This window comes from Mya arenaria, chromosome 17, assembly GCF_026914265.1.
Source record: "Mya arenaria isolate MELC-2E11 chromosome 17, ASM2691426v1".
NCBI classification, from domain to species: domain Eukaryota; kingdom Metazoa; phylum Mollusca; class Bivalvia; order Myida; family Myidae; genus Mya; species Mya arenaria.
Window position 1 is genome coordinate 11,476,473 of NC_069138.1, and position 12,879 is coordinate 11,489,351.

The 12,879-nt window shown below is 32.8% G+C and overlaps 1 protein-coding gene across 2 annotated transcripts in view; it reads left to right on the top strand.

Moving 5' to 3' along the window:
* The first annotated feature begins 664 nt into the window (after positions 1-664).
* Positions 665-12,879, top strand: part of LOC128224661 (carbonic anhydrase 2-like) — a 37,640-nt gene continuing 25,425 nt past the window's right edge. Inside the window, exon 1 of one of the 2 annotated variants that reach the window (XM_052934616.1) lies at positions 665-721. The gene's annotated coding sequence lies outside the window, so the exon portion shown is untranslated. Of the gene's footprint in view, positions 722-1,702; positions 1,719-12,879 lie in introns of those variants that run through there. The other variant, XM_052934619.1, reaches the window with a different exon arrangement.

The following is a 12,879-nucleotide window of genomic DNA, read 5'->3' on the forward strand; positions in this document are numbered from 1 at the left end:
TATGATAGGTTTGAGTTTTTATTATTGTTGTTGATAAACGTTGTTCAATTATGTATTAATACTCATTACATAATATGAAACAGACTATAACTATTCTTGTACATGGTCTAAGAATGCACTTTTTCTTGATAGTTGCACAGCATACCTATTATGTCTATATTAAATATTGATATAACCTCACATTTGTGTTGTTATCTAATTGTCACATGACTATATGACTTCACATTCATCATAACAGGTGGTTAACTCACTGTTAAAGTATGTTTCAATAAAGCGTCTGTACAAGCGCCATATTCCCACAATCGGAACACCTCGGCCAGTATCCAACAGGTATTGGCCTATCTCGAAGCTTGCCGGAGATGGCCGAGTTGGTACGATTGATATTCCAGATGACTGAGTAATACTATATCCGCCTACGTATAATACTTTCGATGTTCTCATAACAAGCTGAATAACTCTAGCAGTGAGCTTTAGCTGTTTTCCAATACTACATTCCCCAATATCAATAGCGTATGCATATCCTTAAACCTATCTCCCAAGGTCAAACTAAATTCTTCACATTGTGTGTGTTCATGTTCACGTCAATAAATTTGTATCATTATGTTATAATTCACATATTAAGTACTTCATGCACTGTTACAAAATAATTATAATGCAATGTCAAGTGCATCCGATTTAAATGTTCTCTTCATGAATTTCAGAATGATGGATTATTAATGTGGTGAGTTCTGTTTTACTATAACTGATCTGCTCTTTTAGTACCGGTATTTGTTTATAAATTAAACCTATTCCAAGCATAGTTATGTTACAAATATATTGAAGTTTTGAATGGGTTAAAAGGGTCTCGCTCATGTTTTGTAAAATGCACCATTTTATGATGAAATAAAGTGTGGCAAACCATAATAGTGTTAAACTAAGATACTGACGACTGGAACCAACAACAAATTTTGATGTATTCTCAAATATTGCCTTGACGTCCATAATTTTAAAAAGCGTTTGTCTTTAAGGTTAAAATATCCCTAATTATATGTAAGAGTCCCTGTGGGCGAGTGGTTTTGTTATCAGTTTTCTTTGTTTCTTGATTGTACCGGTTTCGGTTCACTCCCCACTCAAACCAGGTGTCTATACCTTGATTTTATTTCATTCTGCAATTTCGGTATCAAAGAGTTAAACAATTATAATATAGGTGTTTCAGATGCATTACCGTGAACAATAAAATATTAGCCCTTTCAGGCTTTGTGTAAAGGTAAGTTAATTAACTTGTGAATCTACATTGATAACATAAAGCCGGGGGGCTTTGGTTTCTCGATGTTTTTTTCTGATCATTATTATAGCATATATCAAAACTGATACATCCATTCAGTTTAATGAACAACAATGGTTATTTAAATAATTATGGATCCCTACGTTTTCTGTAGACGCATTGACAGAATTCATGTTCTTCCTAAACTACATCCCCAAATATCAATATCGTATACATTTCAATATCCTGAAACCATTTTGTTCTCCAATCCCCCACAATGTCAAACTATACCCTTCACAATGTGTCTGCTCATGTTCACGTCAATAAATTTGTATCATTATGATGTTATTGATGTTATTATAATTTACATATTAAGTATTTCATGCACTGTTAAAAAATAATTATAATGCAGTGTCAAGTACATCCGATTTAAACGTTCTCTTCATGACTTTCAGTAAGATGGATTATTAATGTGGTGAGCTCGGTTTTACTATAACTGATCTGCTCTTTTAGTTCTAATATTTGTTTATAAATTAAACCTTTTCCAAACATAGTTATGTTACAAATATATAGAAGTGTTTTAATGGGTTTAAATGGACTCGCTAATGTTTTGTAAATTGCACTTCTATGACGAAATAAAAAGTGGTATATCATAAGAATGTTTAACTAAGATAATGACGACTTGAACCAATCAACAAATGTTAATATATGCTCAAATACTGTCTTTGAAGTCCATGATTTTGAAAAGCGGTAGTAACGCTTAAAGGTTAAATTATCCCTGAACGTACCGGGTAGGGTTCGCCCCTATTAAAACCAGGTTTTTATACTTTAATTTCTATTTTATTCTGCAATTTCGGTATCAAAGAGTTAAATTATTATAATAGAAGTGTTTTCTGATGCATTATCGTGAAAAATAAAATATTAGCCCTTTAAGGCTATATGTAGAGGGAACTTAATTAATTTGAGTGTCAACATTGATAACATTCAGCCAGGTGCTTTGGTTTCTCGAATTTTTGTTGTCTTTTTTAATCATTATAAAAACATATATCAAGAATAATACATGCATTCTGCTTTAATGAACAACAATAGCTATTTAAATATTGATCCCTAGGTTAATGTAACCTCAACGACTGAATTCATGTAAAAATGAACAACGGAAGTTATTTAAATATTGATCCGTAAGTTTATTTAAACTAATGGACTGAATTGATGTAAAAAAATATTAATTAATAATATTTAGATATTGACCCCTAAGTTAATTCAAACTCATTGACTGAATTGATGTAAAATATTTTCTTCTAATCAATGAATGTATCAGATTAGTGGATTAGGAAAAATATGCATAACTAAAATTAGGAATCAAACATGAAGAGCTATGAATATAATAATAAATATTATGAACTCACTATGATGTAATATATAATATATCATTATCGAGTAAATCTTATACAATGTTTTTATTACTTGCAAATTGACAACAGTGCACTTAACTCGTTGGATATTCCCCTATCTTACAAATCTGATCTTGATGAGGAAGGTTCGATCTATGTTTTTAATTATAAAGTATAAGCAAGTATTTAACCTTGTAAGTAAACAGTACATTTATATATCAGATCATGTTATCATACTCGCTTTGGAATTTTTGATTTCATATTATAGTTTAAATTGTATAGCAGATTCTGAATAGCATGGCGGAATTGATAATACTTAAGTCCTAGTATGTTATAGTTAGGTAAACTTATCGAAGTGTTTGCATATCCAAAAACGAACTATTTTACACTTTTTGATATTTCCTAACCCCCAAGATAATAACAATCATTTATTGCAATAAAAAAACAAGCAACAATACCGAAAATATATTCTAAATTAAGCGCACAAAACGTCAATACAAAATTTGCATTACCCTGTATCTTTCTTAAATGCCAGGTAAAAAAACAATGTAAACTTGTCAATGTGTATCCAAAAAACTTTTCGTAACCTTGTTTGATATTATTGAAACCCAGAAAGATAATAAATGAATTGATCTCAATTACAATTATGCAACAATACCGAAAGTATATTCTAAATTTAGCTTCTAAGTCATGATCTACCTCGATAGCCTACAGCGAGTGAGAAGTCCAGTTATTAATCATTTTCACTGTTTAATAAAGCATCGTGTGGACCTATGGGATTTTTTTAAACATAATTTTAGCCTTTATCATAATTATTTATTCAATTTCGTTCTGTTTTGTTCTTTAATTTTTCTATCCTATTTTTTAATACTAAAACACACTGGGACTTTAACTGGTGAAGAGGTATTGACAATACGCGAATAACGTCACGAAATTTGCATATCACATGACTTCCTCAGTATGTTTTAGCAATGCAAACTTATCGAAATGTTTGTATATCCAAATGACTTCTCTTAATCTTTTTGTCATTTCTTAATCCCAGAAAGATAACGAATGCATTTCTCGCAATTGGCATGTGAGCCAGTCAACTGTTATGGCAGCGCCGTTGGCAATGGCGGAATTGACGATAGCAGTCATTCTTTGTATGAAATAATTAATTAAAATATGCAGGAGTTGTTAAAATAACACTAGCAAAATACATTGGCAAATTTAACAGCCGACACAAACAATAACTGTCATGTGATTGTTGTTTTTCCCGCCAATATAGGTCATGAAAATATTGTTGTTTCTAGATGAAAAATAAGTGTCAGCGGCTGCCATCGAATAAGTAGACACAAATATCTGTAAATTATAAGTGAGAAAAACATTTTATATCATTTTATGGTTAAATATCAAATAACAGTGCACTTAGTGTGAGTGGTGAAATCGAAAGTAAAATTTCTAAGTTGACACCGGTGACATAGTTTCACAAGTTCGGTCAGTTGGGTTTATGGATTTTAAATCACAAAATGGTTTGGAAATACTTGTCATTGAGTCAATGTAAAGCTTGTGTTTATTCGAGATTACATGTTTATTCATGTTTGGGTTAATAGTAGAGTAAAAACAATGAAAGAGTTGAACACATGTGTCAATAACATTTACTAATGCCAGGAGTTGTGTGCAAAACATTTAGATAAAACAACACGGACAACTATTTTGAATAAGTCCATTTTAATTTGTAATGAACTTGATATTTCACTATAAATGAGATTTGTTGTTGTAACCAAGGAATACTCTTTAAAATGAAAAATAAACAATCATGAAGTATAGATGCCCTGTGAACGCATGATGCACAAAATATACGGAGTTGGGAGAAGATGAAAATATCCGATACATAATTATGGATTTCTCTGTTATTATCATTACATACATAAAGTTAAGTCACATGCTAGATTTAGTATTTTGCTATGTGATTTTTATGTACTGATGTGGTAATTTGCTGCAAGACTTGAATTTGAAATGGATTTGATGAACATCCCTTGGTAAATATCCCGGTCCGAAAATATCCGGACTTAGCATGGATTGGGTTACACACAACAAGGACCCCGCATGGTAAAGGTTATTAAAACTCCAATCTAGGTCTAGTTTGGATTTCAGTTTTTCAGGAATTGTTTTCACAATATTAAAGCTCTTGAAAATGTCTTCATAAAATGTTACTTCTTTATTTACAAAACTGGAAATTATTTCACTTTATTGACATTTAACAATAATGAAATAGCTGAAACAATGTTTAGAAAATGTAATGTATTGTCTTAATACAGTGCAATTTTTGTGTATTTTAATGCGTAAAAATCGCCATCCCTTTTTTCAATTTAATATTGGTCAGTTTTTCAGTGTTCTGCATTCACTTTTGCTTTACCATACCCTTCAAGCTGAATAAATGTCTTGCTGAGTAATATTCAATGTATCTTTGATAAAAAGTGTAGTTTATACATGTAAACATGTTTTATAGTCAATTTCATTGATGTTTCATTTACACGGTATGGAAGATTTAAAACTGTGTGTTTTATTAGAACTTTGAAACTTTGAGTGTATTAAAACATGCATTAATAGCAGTTTAAACATTTAAAATGTCAAATAAATGATATAAATTTTCAATGTTTTTATTTTGTTCTCTGATTTTCACCCTTTAAGAGTATGTTTTGTGACTTTTTTTCTTTTTTTTTCTTTTTTTTCGACCACCCGGTGGACATTTTTTCCAAAAATTCTTGTAAACCAAAAAATAAAAAAGGAGTGGCCTTATCTGAGACTTTCTCACAGACGCACGTTTATATTTTCTCTCTAATTATTCAACACGAAAACATACTGGAACTTTAACTGTTGAAGTGATATTAACGTAATTATTATGACACTTACGGAAATGTTGGCGCTTATATCTCTTAAAGCTGATGTCTAGTAGACATTAATTGGAACAAATCAAAGTAGTTTTTGTTTTCCTTTTTATTAATATCATGTTCTATGCAAATGTTGGCGGAAACCAAAACTTCACCGTACATGAATACGAACATTTGTATCTTGTACCATTTTGGTCTGAAGTCCTCTTCAAATAGTTTTGACATAGTTAAGAGAGATGCCAATCTTTGTTCAAATGGCAACGTTTACCTCTACATTGAAAGTGGCACCGGTGCACATATTTGTTTTAAAGTAGAACCGGTGCAACGATGTACTTTTATGTTCGAAGTGGCAACGGTGTATCACAATGTTTACAATAGGACCTGTTCAACTCTATGTTCAAAGTGGCACCGGTGCACCTCTATAGTCAAACATTCACCGGTACACCTCTATGTTAAAAGTGGCAACGGTGCACTTCTATGTAAAAGTGGCAACAGTGCACCTCTATGTTAAAGTGGCACCTGTGTACTTCTCTATTCAAGTGGCACCGGTGCACCTCTCTGTTTAAAGTGGAACCGTTGCACAACTATGTTCAGGATGGCTATAGTGCACCTCTATGTCAAAGTGGCACCGGCGCACCTCTATGTTCAAGGTGGCAACGGTGCACCTATATATTCAAAGTGGCACCTGTGCACTTCTCTGTTCAAAATGGCACCAGAGCACCTCTTAGTTCAAGATGACAAGTGCATCTCTATATTCAGAGTGGCACCAGTGTACCTCTATGTTCAAGGTGGCTATGGTGCACCTTAATATTCAAAGTGGTACCGGTGCACCTCTCTGTCCACAATGGCATCGGTGCACCTTAAAGTGGTGCTCCTCTTTTTTGACAATACTGTCTGCTTTAGGACACTTGGTCTAAGTGGTACCTTACACCATTTGTACAACTTGTATATTTGAGACAATATCAACACTATCGGCTGTCTGTTATGTGTATCAGTTGTTGGAGCCAATACCAACAATATCACTTGTAGGCATTCCAGTTGGAGCTCGTCATGGTTGTCTGGTTGGCATTCTACTAGTTAGAGCAATTCACGGTTATTATTTCTCAAAAATTTAGTCACGGCTAGCGTTTGTTTCAACATAATGCTTTGAGCTTAGATGTTTGATTTTTGCTAAGGAAAGGTTTAAGCATCTTCCTTGTAATTAATAATTAATCATATGATAATAAGTATTATAAAATATAGTCAGACTTTATGCATTGAGCATAAATATACTTTTGTAATTATAAATGCTTGGATTAATCCATATTTTGGGTAAATTTCATCATAACCTAAGATACGTATGATTGTATAGATTGTTTAAACGAATTCCATAGTTGTGGCAATAGTACGTCGGACTTGTAAATGCCTGTATTTATTATATTGAAGTCGAATCCAGTAGCATCGATATTTGACTTGAACTGAAAAAAGAATTAAATAACAACATAAAACATGCCTATAAAAAGTATTTTTTATACAGTAAGGTCTTAAAACCGTTTGGCCAATCAGAATAAGTATTCTTTGTTGATTGTCATATTCGTTTTTTACACAAAGTGTGCTCATTTTGGCATTGGCGACCTTACAACGTCTTATTCTGGCACAAGGGACATACACAGCTTTAAAGGTGAAGTACCAATGTGTTTGGCTTTGAGATGTACTTGGGAGTGTTCTCTAATAAAATAAAAACATGATTTATTTAAAAAAAAACAAAAACAACCTATATTTAAGGGATAGTTGTAAATAATTTATTATATATCCTTATACTCAATATTTGTTAACGGAAAACAAACCCCTAACGACCAACAACAAAGAAAGAAAACAGAAAATAAATAAATCATAACACTATACGGATTTGATCTTGCAACCCCCAGCTTCACAGCCTAGTACGGCTACTTCGCTATACTGTCAAAAGCTGCAGTTAATTTAAAAAAATGACTGTGCTGAAAGCGGTCAGCAACTTTTGATAGATAATCAGTGGAATGATGTACTCTACATATTTATGATGAAGCCCTGAATAATTCCAAACCGTGCTCGTCCTGGTGCTCACACCATTAAAGTCTTGAACCATTAAGAAACATGATCGACCTTCGGAAGAAGCACAATGATGCAGTCTTGAACCACCTAAAAGCGTGCTCGATCTTTGCAGGGACGGTCATTATATTTTTCAAATCATTTACCAGTGTGTTCGATCTTTGCCAAGACAATAATGATGAAGATTTGAATCATCTGAAAGCTTTCTCGACCTTCGCAAGGACGGTAATCATGAAGTCTTGAATTTGCAAAAAGCCTGCTCGACCTTAGCATTGACGGCACTGTTGAAGCATTGACCCATTAAAATGCGTTTTCGACCGTCGCAAGACGGCACCGATGCAGCCGTAAACAACTTAAGAGCGCACTAGACCTTTGCAGAGACGGCACTGTTGAAGTCTTGAATCATTTAAAAGCGCGCTCGAATTTTACTAAGCTAGCAAACGTGAAGCATTGATTCATTTAAAAGCGTGCTCAACCTTCGCATAGACGACAGTGATGAATTTCATGACTCTAAAGTATTACTAATAGGATATTCCAAGTTTATTGCAGATAACCAAGATGAGAGTGAAAAGGTCTGTTAGCTACAAATATACATGGATTTCTATCTTATTTAAGCACTCACATTCTAAAAACATCGTTTTAGTGCAGAATCTATATTTCATTTGAATAGTTTTTTTCTATTTACTGGATATGTTTATTCACATCACCTCAGTTTCACAGTGGACAGAGTTCAGCTCATTTCCATAATATGTAAAATAAACGAGTAAATTTTGCATTTCAATTATATATTTTTATTTTGACTTGATATATTCATCCACTTTCACCCAGTTGCAAAGTGGTCAGTGTTCAGGTCATTTACATAATATGTAAAGTTACAAATCAAAATGTCGACTTGTCGTATTGTTAACTCTCATTCACTTGCTATTAATCAAACAAAAGCTTTGCTGTGGCCCTCCTTGTTTTTCTGCTTAAATGGAGATTTGCTTTAACATTGATTTTCAATGAGTTATAAAAAATGATCCTTAAAATGATTATTTTCCTAACATAGGCTGTGTGAATAAATAAAAGCTATAAAACTGTAACCAAAAATTATATATGAACCAGGTTTAAACATCAACTTTTGTAAAAGTCATACGTAAATCAATTTTGAAGTATTTTAAAGTTTGTTTGAATAAGATAATTTATGATATTACATTGAAAAGAGAAAGCTATCAAGACTTTGTAATAATTTATGAGTTGCCGAAGTGAATAGTTTTGAACAACTGATGAAGAAGCAACACTATAAATCAGTGTTTTTGGGTCAGTAAACTTGATAGAGTCAATGTATTTTATTTGGTAACTCCGTACAGTAGGCATTTATTCACGCCATGATATTCATTTATTTATGTTATATGTTTTCTTAAAACAAGTTTTAAAAATCAGATAAAATGTTAAAAATATATAGTATATAAAATAAAGAAGTCTTGAAAATAACATGATTAATAAACATATAATTCCAAAAGCGTAACGTTTACCAATAGATAGATATTCACCAAGTAATCGGGCCTGAAACGCCATAAGTAATTGCTTGATTATCTTTCCTGTACCAATACAATTTACCCACGGATATGCAACAGCTTATCTGTAACGCCATAAGTAATGACTTGTATATATAACATATGCCACAATACTAACCAATGTATATGGGACAGCTGTCCTGTAACGCCATAAGTAATTACTTGTACATCTATCATGTGCCACAACACGTACCCATGTATATGCGACAGCTGACCTGTAACGCAATAAGTAATTACTTGTATATTTATCCTGTACCAAGCACTTACCCATGGATATAAAGCACCTGACCTGTTACGCCTTAAGGACTTACTTGTATATCTATTCTGTACCAAAACACTTACTCATGGATTTGCGACAGCTGATCTGTAACGTCATAAGTAATTACTTGTATATCTATCCTGTACCAAAACATTCATCCATGGATATGCAACAGCTTACCTGTAACGCCATAAGTAATTACTTGTATATCTATTCTGTACCAAAACACTTACCCATGGATATGCGGCAGCAGATCTGTAACGCCATAAGTAATTACTTGTATATCTATTCTGTACCAAACATTTACCCATGGATATGCAACAGCTTACCTGTAACGCCATAAGTAATTACTTGTATATCTATTCTGTACCAAACATTTACCCATGGATATGCAACAGCTTACCTGTAACGCCATAAGTAATTACTTGTATATCTATTCTGTACCAAAACACTCACCCATGGATATGCGACAACTTATCTGTAACGCCATGTGTAATTACTTGTATATCTATTCTGTACCAAAACACTCACCAATGGATATGCGACAGCTGATCTGTATCGCCATTTGTAATTACTTGTATATCTATTCTGTACCAAAACATTAACCCATGGATATGCGACAGCTGATCTGTAACGCCATGTGTAATTACTTGTATATCTATCCTGTATCAAAACATTTACCAATGGATATGCGGCAGCTGATCTGTAACGCGATGTGTAATTACTTGTATATCTATCATGCTCCAAAACATTTACCCATGGATATGCGACAGCTGATCTGTAACGCCATGTGTAATTACTTGTATATCTATCTTCTACCAGAAGATTTAGCTACGGATATGCGACAGCTAACCTGTATGAAATATATTTTGGAATATTAAACAATGATGTTTATCAACATAATACCCTAGAAAATGTGCTTTTAAAAATAGTGAAACATTAGTACTTTTAAATACTGCCATTCTGAAAGGAGTTGAGAATGAGATTGAGATTTGACTTGAGTACTTTTGTGATAATGGGTCAGAGAAAATGCACTGTTTTAGCAATTTAAAGGTCTTGAGCTGACGGGTAATTAACTGGTTTAGCCATTAAAAGGTCTAAAGATCAGAGGTAATTAACAAATATTCAAATTAAAAGAATAACAAAAATACCCCCAAAACACGTTTAATCAGTTTAAACATGGCATTAGTTGAAATCATACCAAACTAATATCGGGTTTATGGAAGGGAAAGCGGGAAAGTGTTTAAACTGCAAAAGCATTTAAGAATGTGGCGGATCCGCCGCAAAAACAATGTGATTACATTATTTGACAGAAGCTGCGGATTCTTTTTAAACTTATGTTCCTCTTAAATGAGTTACAGCGTAAAAAAATATATCACAATTATTCCCACCTTTGTCTGATGACTTGATTTAAACTTTATTTTTATTGACAAAATAAATTGCGTTGTCTAATCCAAGTCATAATTTCAATAATTCTAATTGGAAATAATAATTAAATCACCGTAAACCTACTAACCCCGTAATTTATAATAATTTGCTTCTACATTTAATCGACCTCCAAAATTATATAGACGAGACTTTCGAAACCCGAGCAATTTAAATTAATTGAAGCTTAGCAAACACTATTTCATTGTTATGGATCAGAGTTGCCAATGGCATATCTTTTGCTGAATAAATCGAAAGAAAATGCGTTATAAAAACAACATGTCGCCAACGTAACTAAAGAAATAAAATTGGCCTTTCCGGCTTAATATTTCTATCCCTAGTTAAGATATTTCTGCGGCGCTAGATTATGAAAAAATAATTGTTAGTTTCTCAGGCACTTGTCAAAAACGGAGAGGTATTGCGTATTTAAATGTTATATTTTATTTTATCTTATATATCGGCCTTTAAACGAAAACGATTGCGAATAAAAGATTTGATATATATTTTGTTTTAAATTCTTCCTGTAACTACATTTCTGCAATGCATGTAGTGAAAGAAATGGCTTTGGTTTATCAGTTTATGGTATTTGTCTCATCATCACCGCAGAAAGATCTTGTTTTTTGTTGTTGATTGTATAGATTAAATTTGTTTATGTTTATTGTTACTTCTCAATAGGTAAAGCGAACATGTAGTCAGTAATGAAAACCGTTCAGTGGACCTATAATAGTACTAATTATTGTTGTATTCGTGAATGGAAACAAATGTACTGACCAATGGAATTAATGCGGCTTGAAGAGGCCCCATAATGGAAAAACAAGCTGCTACAAAGAACAATTATATGAATTTCATTGCAATGATTATATCCTTGTTAGGTTGCCAGCATTTGTTTACTTCATAAAAGCGGTCATTTGGCCAGGTTAATTTTTTAAATTATTAATTATTTATTATTATTTATTTTTCTAATTACTGAGCGAATACAACTCGGGTTTTGATTAACGTCTTCCAAGATATTTGAAAACGCAATGTTTTTTTTTAAATAAAATCAAAGTTAAATAATTTCTGTAATGTTTTTTTATTGGCAAGTTATATTATTTGTATAAACGTAGACGACGGAGAATGATCTAATAAAGCGATAACCACTTCAACATAAGCCAAACTATTATATGCTGTAAAGTATCGTAATCCTACAAACGGTATCTTACTCGACCTTTCAAGCTGGCATGTACCAGATAAGTCATGCATCTGTAATTCTATAAATCACTTTAAGATAAGGTGTTTCAGGGAAAACGTGTTTTATTCAAGCTTCACTGCATGAATACTGAAGTCTTATGAAACATGCCACTTCAGTCAGGGTTGATTTTGGGGGTGTTTTCGTGTTGATTTATTTTGACTTAGTTCATGAAAAATCTTATAAAAAACTGAACTTGGGGTGAGCTCATTCGGAAAGCAAAAAGGATACAGGGGAGGTACTGGGGCAGGGCCTACTTGGCAAGCAAGAAATGATAGAAAGTAAACGGAAGCTGTCACGAGGTGTTACATAATCAAAACGTTAAAAATACAAGTTAACATTTGCCAGGAGTTTGCATTGAGAGTGTCGCTCCTTTTGTTGCTGTCTATTATAGACAAATTCCAAACCGGATATTGCCATTCTTTGATTTGTTTCTGTTTTTGTAGGACTTTTCTTAGATTTTTATGATAAACAACGATGAATACGATGGAATGTTGCAATTGTTATTGCTCATTTACTCAGACACATTTACGGCACTTTTCTTGCCAATATTAACAACATCTTGTTACTTGTAGAGAATAGTACAAGCAACTTCTGCTAACCTGTATTTAATGCCCAGTTATATTGATAAAAGCAACTACAATAAGCCTGTCCAGAATATGTTACACAACTAAATGTTAAGACTTGGTCGAATAATTATCAATGTTAAAACAGACAATTTCTGCTAACCTGTATTCAATGTTCAGGCTCAATAGATAATAAAAATCTATAGCTAGCTTGTCCAGAATATGTTACACAACTAAGTGCTCGACCAAGGTCAAATAATGGTCAATGTTA